General features: G+C 39.5%; 1 pseudogene; it reads left to right on the top strand.

Moving 5' to 3' along the window:
* Nucleotides 1-7,455: 7,455 nt before the first annotated feature.
* On the top strand, nt 7,456-8,562 carry LOC145063724 (peptidyl-prolyl cis-trans isomerase FKBP62 pseudogene; annotated as a pseudogene).
* Nucleotides 8,563-9,061: the final 499 nt, after the last annotated feature.

Genomic DNA, 9,061 nt, shown 5'->3' with positions numbered 1-9,061 from the left:
AAGCTCATATTGCCTCGTTGTGATCGATGATTTCTCTCGATTTATGTGGGTCTTCTTTTTATTCAACAAAGCAGGGGTTGCTGATCTAATAAAGAAGTTTGTGGTGATGATTGAGAAGCAGACTAACAATAAAGTGAAGGTGCTTCGCACTGATAATGGAACTGAATTCAAGAATTCGGTTCTTGACCATTTTTGCGCAGAAAAGGGGATAGTGCGTCAATATAGTTCTGCTCACACGCCTCAACAAAACGGTGTTGCTGAAAGGAGAAATAGAACGTTGAAAGACGCCGCAAGGACGATGCTGTGTGATTCCAAACTACATGTTTTCTTTTGGGCCGAGGCGATTAACATTGCTTGCTACGTGCATAATCATGTTCTAATCAACAAAGCACAGATGAAGACTCCGTATGAAATTCTTTATGGACACAAGCCTTCTGTCATCCATTTCCGTGTATTTGGCTGTCCTTGCACCCTTCTTCACTTAGATTCCAACCCTAAATTTAATGCCAAAGCTGATGATTGTTATTTTGTGGGGTACGTCGCGCGCACTGCGTATAGAGTTTACAACAAGAAGACGAAACAGATCGTTGAATCTTATGACGTGCGCTGGTTGGAGGAGAATGAAACAGATGCTCGAGTGGGTCCCGACTGGTTATTTGATTACACATCTCTATTCAAATCATTTAATGTGTCTTCAGATAGTTCGAGTGGATCCTCCTCTGGTTCGAAGATTGTGTACAAAGACGAAGACGAAGAAGTTGTCTACAGACCCCCATCGGTTGAGGGGGAGTTCTCTGCTCCTCTTGATGGCGAGTTTTCTGCTACACCTGAAGGGGAGCCGTCTGATCAACCATCTAGTCCAAAGTCTAATGTTTAAGATGGAACTCCTGATGCTGATGCTACACCTCTTACCCCTATTGAAAGAGAGTTCATGTCTAGAGATACTTCCGCTGCAACTTCTACTTTTATGGAACTACTCTTTCCTGAAGAAATTGCGAATGAGTTTGTAGCAGAGACATCAAATAGGACTCAATCAGCAGATGATGGAGGTTTCAACATTCACACTCTTCTTGTTTCTCTCAATGATATCAGCCAAGACATACCCTCCAAAATTCAACGCGATCACCCGATCGAAAATGTCATTGGCCAGCTGGGAGATGGAGTTAAAGCCAGAAGTCGAAGTGGAGATGTTAATGCATGTCTCTACTCTTGCTTTATATCTCAAATAGAGCCAAAGAACGTTGACATGGCTCTGAATGATCCCAGCTGGGTGGATACGATGCATGAGGAGCTTAATCAGTTTGAAAAGCTCGGGGTTTGGAACCTGGTTGACTTACCAAAGGGCAAAAGGTCTCTTGACACGCGTTGGGTCTATCGTAATAAACAAGATGATTCGGGAGTGATTGTCAGAAATAAAGCAAGGTTAGTGGTTCGTGGGTTTCGACAGATTGAGGGTCTTGACTATACTGAGGTATTTTCTCTCGTTGCTTGTTTGGAGGCTATTCGCATCTTTCTCGCATATGCTTCTTATATGAATTTCACAGTTTACCAAATGGATGTCAAGACTACCTTCTTGTATGGCTGGGTGAAGGAAGAAATTTATGTTGATCAACCCCCTGGGTTTGTTGATTCAAAATTTCCTAATCGGGTCTACAAGTTGGACAAAGCTCTGTATGGGTTACATTAAGCTCCTCGAGCATGGTATGCAACTCTCACAAAGCATTTGCTCGAGCATGGATACTCTCGCGGCACCATTGATCAAACTTTGTTCATCAAGCATGTGGGTAATGATCAGATACTTGTTCAGATCTATGTTGACGACATTATCTTCAGGTCAACGTGTCCACAGCTTTGCAAGGAGTTTGAAGGTGTAATGAAGAAAAGGTTTGAGATGAGTTCTCTTGGGGAAATGACCATGTTTCTAGGGGTTCAGGTCAAACAATCTTCTACCGGAATTCTTGTTCATCAAGCAAAGTATGTGGATGATATACTGGAGAAGTTCGGGTTCAGAGATGCAAAAACTGCTCTTACACCCATGGTGGAGAGACCTCTACTGGCTCCTGATCTTGAAGGCGAATCCGTAGATCATACGTATTATCGATCGATGATCGGTTCGCCATGTATCTGACTGCTAGTCGACCAGACATAATGTTTGCAGTCTGTCAATGCACACGCTTCCAGGCCAATCCTAAACTTTCTCATCTTATTGCTGTTAAACGGATTTTTCGGTATCTCAAAGGTTGCCCAAAACTGGGCCTTTGGTATCCGAAAAATCCAGAATTTGACCTTTATGCTTTTGCAGACAACAATTATGGCGGGTGTGAGCTTGATAGAAAATCGACGTCAGGAGGATGCCAATTTCTTGGAGATAGATTGGTCTCATGGCAGTGCAAGAAGCAGCATACGGTCTCAACCTCAACAGTAGAAGCGGAATATGTAGCTGCGTCTGCTTGTTGCTCTCAAGTCATATGGATCCAACATCAACTGTTGGATTACGGTTTGAACTTTCTAGAAACCCCAATTTACTGTGACAATGAAGCTGCTATTCAAATTGCTAAAAATCCAGTCCAACATTCCAAAACCAAGCACATTGACATCAAAATTCATTTTATCCGAGATTGTTATGAGCGTTCGCTCATCAGGCTAGAACATGTTCACACTGACAATAATGTGGCGGACTTGTTCACAAAGCCTTTTAATAAAGCTCGATTAGATGTGCTTGTGGGATTATTAAAAATGATTCGTTTTGAGGATTAAATTTTTTTAATAATTTTTAGGTTTTTCTTAGTTTAAATTTGCGCATTTTAAGTCATTTCATTCTTTCCCATGCACAAATTTAGGGGGATAAATAAACAAAAAAAATCCAAAAACAAAGAAAAATAAACAAAAATCCAAAAACATTAGAAAATCAGAAAATCAAAAAAAATATGTTGGTTATGAAATGTGCTTGAGGGAGATGTTCTGGGAAGTGATATTATCAAGTGATAACAGGCAATCTGAGTCTGCGTAAAGTACCCGAAGTTGAAGGGTCTATGCTCTGGTTTGATGCATCGGTAGGCACGAAAGATTCTAAATGGACTTTGACTAGGCAGAGTTGAACTTAGGAAATTTATAGACTTGACAAATCTTGACCTAGTTAGATACGTTTAGCCTGACAATATGACGCTCGAATAGGTTGAGCAGGGAGATATATATGGGAATCTACTCGTCACATAAATTGAACCCGTACGTGGAACCGTGGTTTAACTCTTCCTCGATGTGCGGATTATGTCCTTAATTTCGGTTGGATGGGGCGACTGGTAAATTACGATAAATTAGGTCTGTAGAATATCATTTTCTTTCTTTCCGTCTGTTAGTCATATGTTGTCTCCTTTGCGTGACTTCCAATCCGACCTGGTACACAACATATGCAAATCTATTTCTCTGCATGTTATATATGTGAAATACTTCTTATCTGTTAGCCATATGCTGTCTCCTTTGAGTGATTTCTAATCCGACCTGGTACACAGCATATGCAACCTTCTACTTCTAAACCCCTCTGAAGTAATAAGTAATAGAATTCTGAATCTATCCTCTCTCTGAATGGTTGTCTGCTCACCCGGTGTAAGGAGTACTCTGAAAGTTCTTGATGGCTGGGGCATATCAGGAAGCGGGAAACACGTTCTAGTACACTTAAAATTAAACACATACAGATTATCTATAGATCTCGCTGCTCAATTTAGATGGACAGCAATATCCCTGGTCGTCGTCAGATGAATGGACCTTAAGATATAGTATCTAAGGAATTAGGATCAGATATAAATTTTAGGATTTTAAGTTCACCCTGTCTTGTAACAAATAGTATGTCCTAAATCTGTTATAATTTTTCGTGTTTAAGTGGACCACAATACCGACGATCGACCAGACAAAGATGTGAATATGAAAGGTACCGACAAGTGGATAAAGATTGTATAACAACTTTGATCCTAGTATCTCAAGATGAAGTCAAAAAGTTTACTTACGCATATTATTTAGATAGAATTTATTTTATTTTAATTTTATTTTATTGTATTTTTAATTTTTAACTAATAGAGAAATTTTTTATTATTTGTTGAAATTAGAATATTTTTATTTTATGTTAATTTTATTTTTATTTTTACTTTTAATTTTTATTTTTTATTTTAATAATCCTCAAAAAAATTTATTTTTGAAAAATCTGTTTGGAAATTGGATTGGCAATCTAACAGTGTATGCGGTTTGAAAAGTCAAAGGAGTATAAATGTGGGAGTTTACTGCGGTAAACTCTCTTTACCGCCTCCCTCATTCAAAAAGCGTAAACTGCCCCTTTCTCTCTCTAATCTTCGAAAATCAAGTGTGAGTTTTCTCAAAATTGTTTAGTCCTCGTCAAAGGTATGTTAATTCCGACCCTGAACTTGTAACTTTTTGTTCGAATCGACTTAGAATCATAGGAGAATTTTGTGTTTGAAGATTGTCGGAGTTTACGGTGTTCGAATGTTCATACACCGTAAACTCATACAGCGTAAATTCATAGACCGTAAACTCGTTTTGCTTCATAGACCGTAAACCCTTTTTGCTTCATAGACCGCAAACCCACTTTGACCTTTGCGACCGTAAACGGTCCCTTGGTCTTATGACCGTAAACTAGGTTTGACCTTACGGCTGTAAACTCCGTTTACGGTCCGTTGACCTAGTTTGACCGTAAACTATGTTTTCTTACTTGGCTTGTTTAATTGCAGATAATGGCATATCTTAAGACAGCTGAGATGCACAATCTTGCAATAGTGTTGGATGATCCACCAGAGGCTCACAAAGATTTCATGTCCATGATGTATCGCTTACGAGAATGCTGCTTGGCTTATGCAATCACAGTGAATCCTGTCATTTATGAATGTCTTATTCAAGAGTTCTAGAAATCAGCCAAGATGACCGAGAAGAATAAAGAAGTAATTATTGAAGCTGTGGTGCAAAACTGCAAGATCAAGATTTCGGAGCAATATATCAGAGACACATTGATGATTCTTGATGATTTTGACTGTCCAACTGAAGCTGATGCTACAAAAATTCCAAAGATTCTTGAAAGAATGGGATATGAGGGCTCTTATCCTCCTACCGTGAAAAAGCTCTTGCCTCCTTACTGGCGCTTCTTGGCTCACGTGTTCATTAGTTGTGTGTCAGGACGGAGATCGGGAGCAGATGAGATCTCAATCAGAAACACAGGAGCGATTGTATCTTTGGCATCCGGCAACAAATATAACTTTTCAAGGTATATCTTTGATGAGTTTTTAGTAAATATTGGTGCCATGACTCGGGGAAACAGAGACTCCTTTCTGATGTATCCCCGATTCATTCAAGCTTTTATTGACGATCAATTACCAAATATGGTCAAGTCTGGTGAAAAGATGCATACAAAGTCCCTAGGCCCTCACACCGTTTGTCTTATTAAACAAAATAGAAAGGGCAAAGTCGTATTTCAAGGTTTACATCCCTTGGTGAAGTTCGGACAATTTGCGGAGATCAATGAATCTTCCGAATCCCATGAAACTTCTGAGAAGACTTTATCAGAGCCGACTTCATCAGAAAAAGTGTCATCTGAGTTTATTATCACTGCTTCCGAACATGAAGATGACGAGACTCCTGCTCAAAAGACTCAAGTTGATGATGAACGCTGTTCAGGTTCAGAGTGACTACAATGAGGAATCAAGAAAAGATGACGAAGAAGATGAGAATCTTTATTTATCGGGATTTGATCAAGATGATATTCCACAGAACTTTGGTGGAAATGATGACTTTCTGTCTGAGGTGAACCTCAAAAACTTGCTTGACAATGTCAATGAAGTGGTTCCTGTGACCACTGAGACAAGGAATGAAGAAGACGTTTTTGTAGTCTCTCCTCCTGCTTCAAATCCAGCGGCAGAAATAGTAATTGCTACGGTGACAGTGTCAGGGATTCCTCCCCTTGACATTGGCCTACCTACATCATTGCCAATGGAAGAAGATCTTACCATCTCTCAAGCCACCCCTCCTCCTAACAAACGCCGTAGACTTGTATTGAGGTTAGCAACTCAGAGTACAACGACACAAGGTGCTACAGCTCCACCAACAATCACACCAGCTATTGTCTCAACCAAACCCATCAGTGAAGGCCCCAGTAATGTATTTGAAGCTGGTGGTCCCTCATTTCAAGCAGATCCCTCATCTCCTAGACCAAACAAAGATGATGCCTCAGTCAAGCTAGCTCATCCATTAGCTGAAAATCAATTTTCGACACCACCTTCTCATGGCAAGGGAATCTTTATCGGAGATGATAACACAAGAAATGACTCCCCCTCTCTCCATGGACTTCAAAGCCAGCTCGACGCCATCAAACAGAAAAATGTAGAACTTGATCAAAGAAATAATGAGCTTGTTATAAAGGTCGCAGATCTCCAATCTGAGAATACCGAGCTCAATATTCAAATGGCCAAACTTAATGAAGAAAATACTTTGAAGACCAAGCAAATTGCAGATCTTCAGACTCAATATGGTAGTCTGGCTGCAAGTTTTCTAGAGTTGCAAAAGAAGCTTGAAAGCAGGTTTGGTGATGATTTCAAGACAACTGCTGATGAACCTCATGTCGATTCCCCTGCTCCAGATACTCATCATGTTGATGCTCCCATTTCCTCTCAACCAATCAGATCCCCAATTGTTGTAGACCGTTTTGAACTGGATCCAGAACAGTCCTCTAGAGCTGCAAAGGCAAAAGGTGCCAAAAGGAAGAAAGTCGCTGATAAGTCAACTGACAAGAACAAATGGTTATTTAAAAGAAGTGTGGATCATAAATCTCCTTGGGATAGGCGTCGCATAACTTTCACTGCCCTGAGCACTCAAACTTTCAGAGACGTATATGGTGATAGGTCAGGAATTATATCATGGGGATTTCATGATACGTTGGATATGTTTATGGTACGAAGGAAGAGTGGGAATAAAGAATTGTACAAGGATGCTCATGATTTCCACTCCTTTACCAAAGTTGATCTTATTGAGCTATCTAAAGCTCCCTTCTCAAATCCGTCAAATAATCCCAAGGCTAGCCAATTCAAATCTTTCTTGGAAGATCAAGTGGCCAAGGGTTTTCCATCAATGAAAACTGCGGAGTCTTTTGTTGCAGTTCACAAGCACGTTTTGGATCACGAAACCAGCGAGCCTATTCGAGCAGTGATGTGGCCTGCCACTGCTCAAGTCAAACACATCCCTATCCCTCAAAATTGTCCTGATGGATCTCTTCACTCTATGCTGTATTGGGTGTATGATGAAACATCAAATGCTGTTGTTATTAAGCTCAAAGAAGATTGCATTCGCTTGAATGACAAAAGGGATCTACTCCAGTTTGGTGAGCGGGACATTCATTAGCTTGCAAATCATCAAATTATTGCTGCTGATGAGTTATTTGAACCTGCTGCAAAGGAATATACAAGGATGGTGGCTACGATTATCGACAAGAGAATATGGAATGGAGCTATGGGGAGATCCGATGTGCTGGTTGTTGACAAAGACTAAATCCAAGCATGCTCCAAACCAAGGGAGAGATTGAAGGGTCTTATTAATGGTTTGGGCTAGGCTTAGCATGTGATTTGTTTTGGTTTATGTCTGTAATTGCACTTTTTTTTAGTCTGTGTTTTGTGGTGTTTACGACCGTAAACATGTTTACGGCAGCAAACTATGTTTGCGGTCTTGTCTCGTATAAATAGTCTACGAGTTTGTCTTTTGAGGGGTTCGATGCTCTAGAGTTTACAGCTGGTATTTGAGTTGTATCTGACGATTCAAGTGTTTAATCGTATGCAAGCTCAATTCATTCATATTATTCTTGTTATTCTTGTTTCGTGATTGTTTGATTATCAGTGATAGATCCAGATTCGGACCTAACAGAAATTCTTCCATAAAGATAAGATAGAGATTGCTAAACGGAAATTAAACACCAGATTGAAGGGGGACAAGGTCATCCCTATAGTCATACTAAAATATGGAATTGGAGACAAGGGAAAAAACGCATCTGGTAATGAAGGTTCCATCCCTGAAAATGCTACACTACAAATAATATCATGGAGGGTCTCTACAAATATTACAGATGACAAGAAAGTCCTCCAGAAAATCTTGGAAGAAGGGGCGGGATTCCGGCTCCCAAATGAAGGGGTTGTTTTTCAATTTAAGTTGGTAGATAAAGAGCAGGAAGTTGATTGGCTTGAAGAAGTTGTGATGATGATGAAGAAAGGTGAAGTGGTTCTTCTGAGTATTGCACCAAAATATTCTTTTGGTTTTATTGGTTTCAAGCAAGAATTAGCAGTATTGCCGACTAATGCAACTAGTACATATGAAATCGAGCTTGTCTCTTTTCTTAAGGACAAAGAATCCTGGGACATGAACACCACCAAAGAGAATATTATAACTTTTGGCAAAAATAAGAAAGAAGTGGAAGAATATCGAGCTATGCTCAAGCTTTTCATCTATTATACCTTAAAGGTTGCTATAAAGTGCAGAAAGTTGTCATCTTTTGGCCAGCCATCAATGAAAGAAGTTGTTGATTGAATCCAATGAAAGAGAGGAAAATAGTTGTGTTGACAGCAAGGTAAAACAAAGGAAGCAATGGCTGATTCCATTGCAACAATGTCCAATCAAAGAAGCAAAAGTGCCTTTTAAACAAAAAATCAATTTCCCAACTCCCGGCTTGAGGACAAGCCTCTTCTTCGAGACGGTGGTATTGATAGAGAATGTGCTATGGGTCTTATATAAATATATGGGTAAACATGGGGGACTTAATTGTAATATCTATTATTATCTATTTTGCACCCTATCTAGAATTATCTCAAGAATAGCATAAATAGAGTAGTGATAGGAATAGTGAGGTATTCAGTATTTTGTAGCTTTGAGTATCGGCTTTAGCTTGGGTAGGATGTTTCTCTTGAGAGAACTTCTCTAATTAGGGCAGGAGTTTGGATTTCCTTTCTGATTTGTTCTTATTTCCATTTAGTAATCAAATAGCTACCTAGATTTATACTCATATTTTAGTTTCATTTATCTGTTATTG

Source organism: Lactuca serriola, chromosome 7 (assembly GCF_051521515.1).
Source record: "Lactuca serriola cultivar US96UC23 chromosome 7, Lser_US96UC23_V15, whole genome shotgun sequence".
NCBI classification, from domain to species: Eukaryota; Viridiplantae; Streptophyta; class Magnoliopsida; order Asterales; family Asteraceae; genus Lactuca; species Lactuca serriola.
The sequence above is the reverse complement of the archived record's forward strand: the minus strand, read 5'-3'. Positions and strand labels throughout refer to the sequence as shown.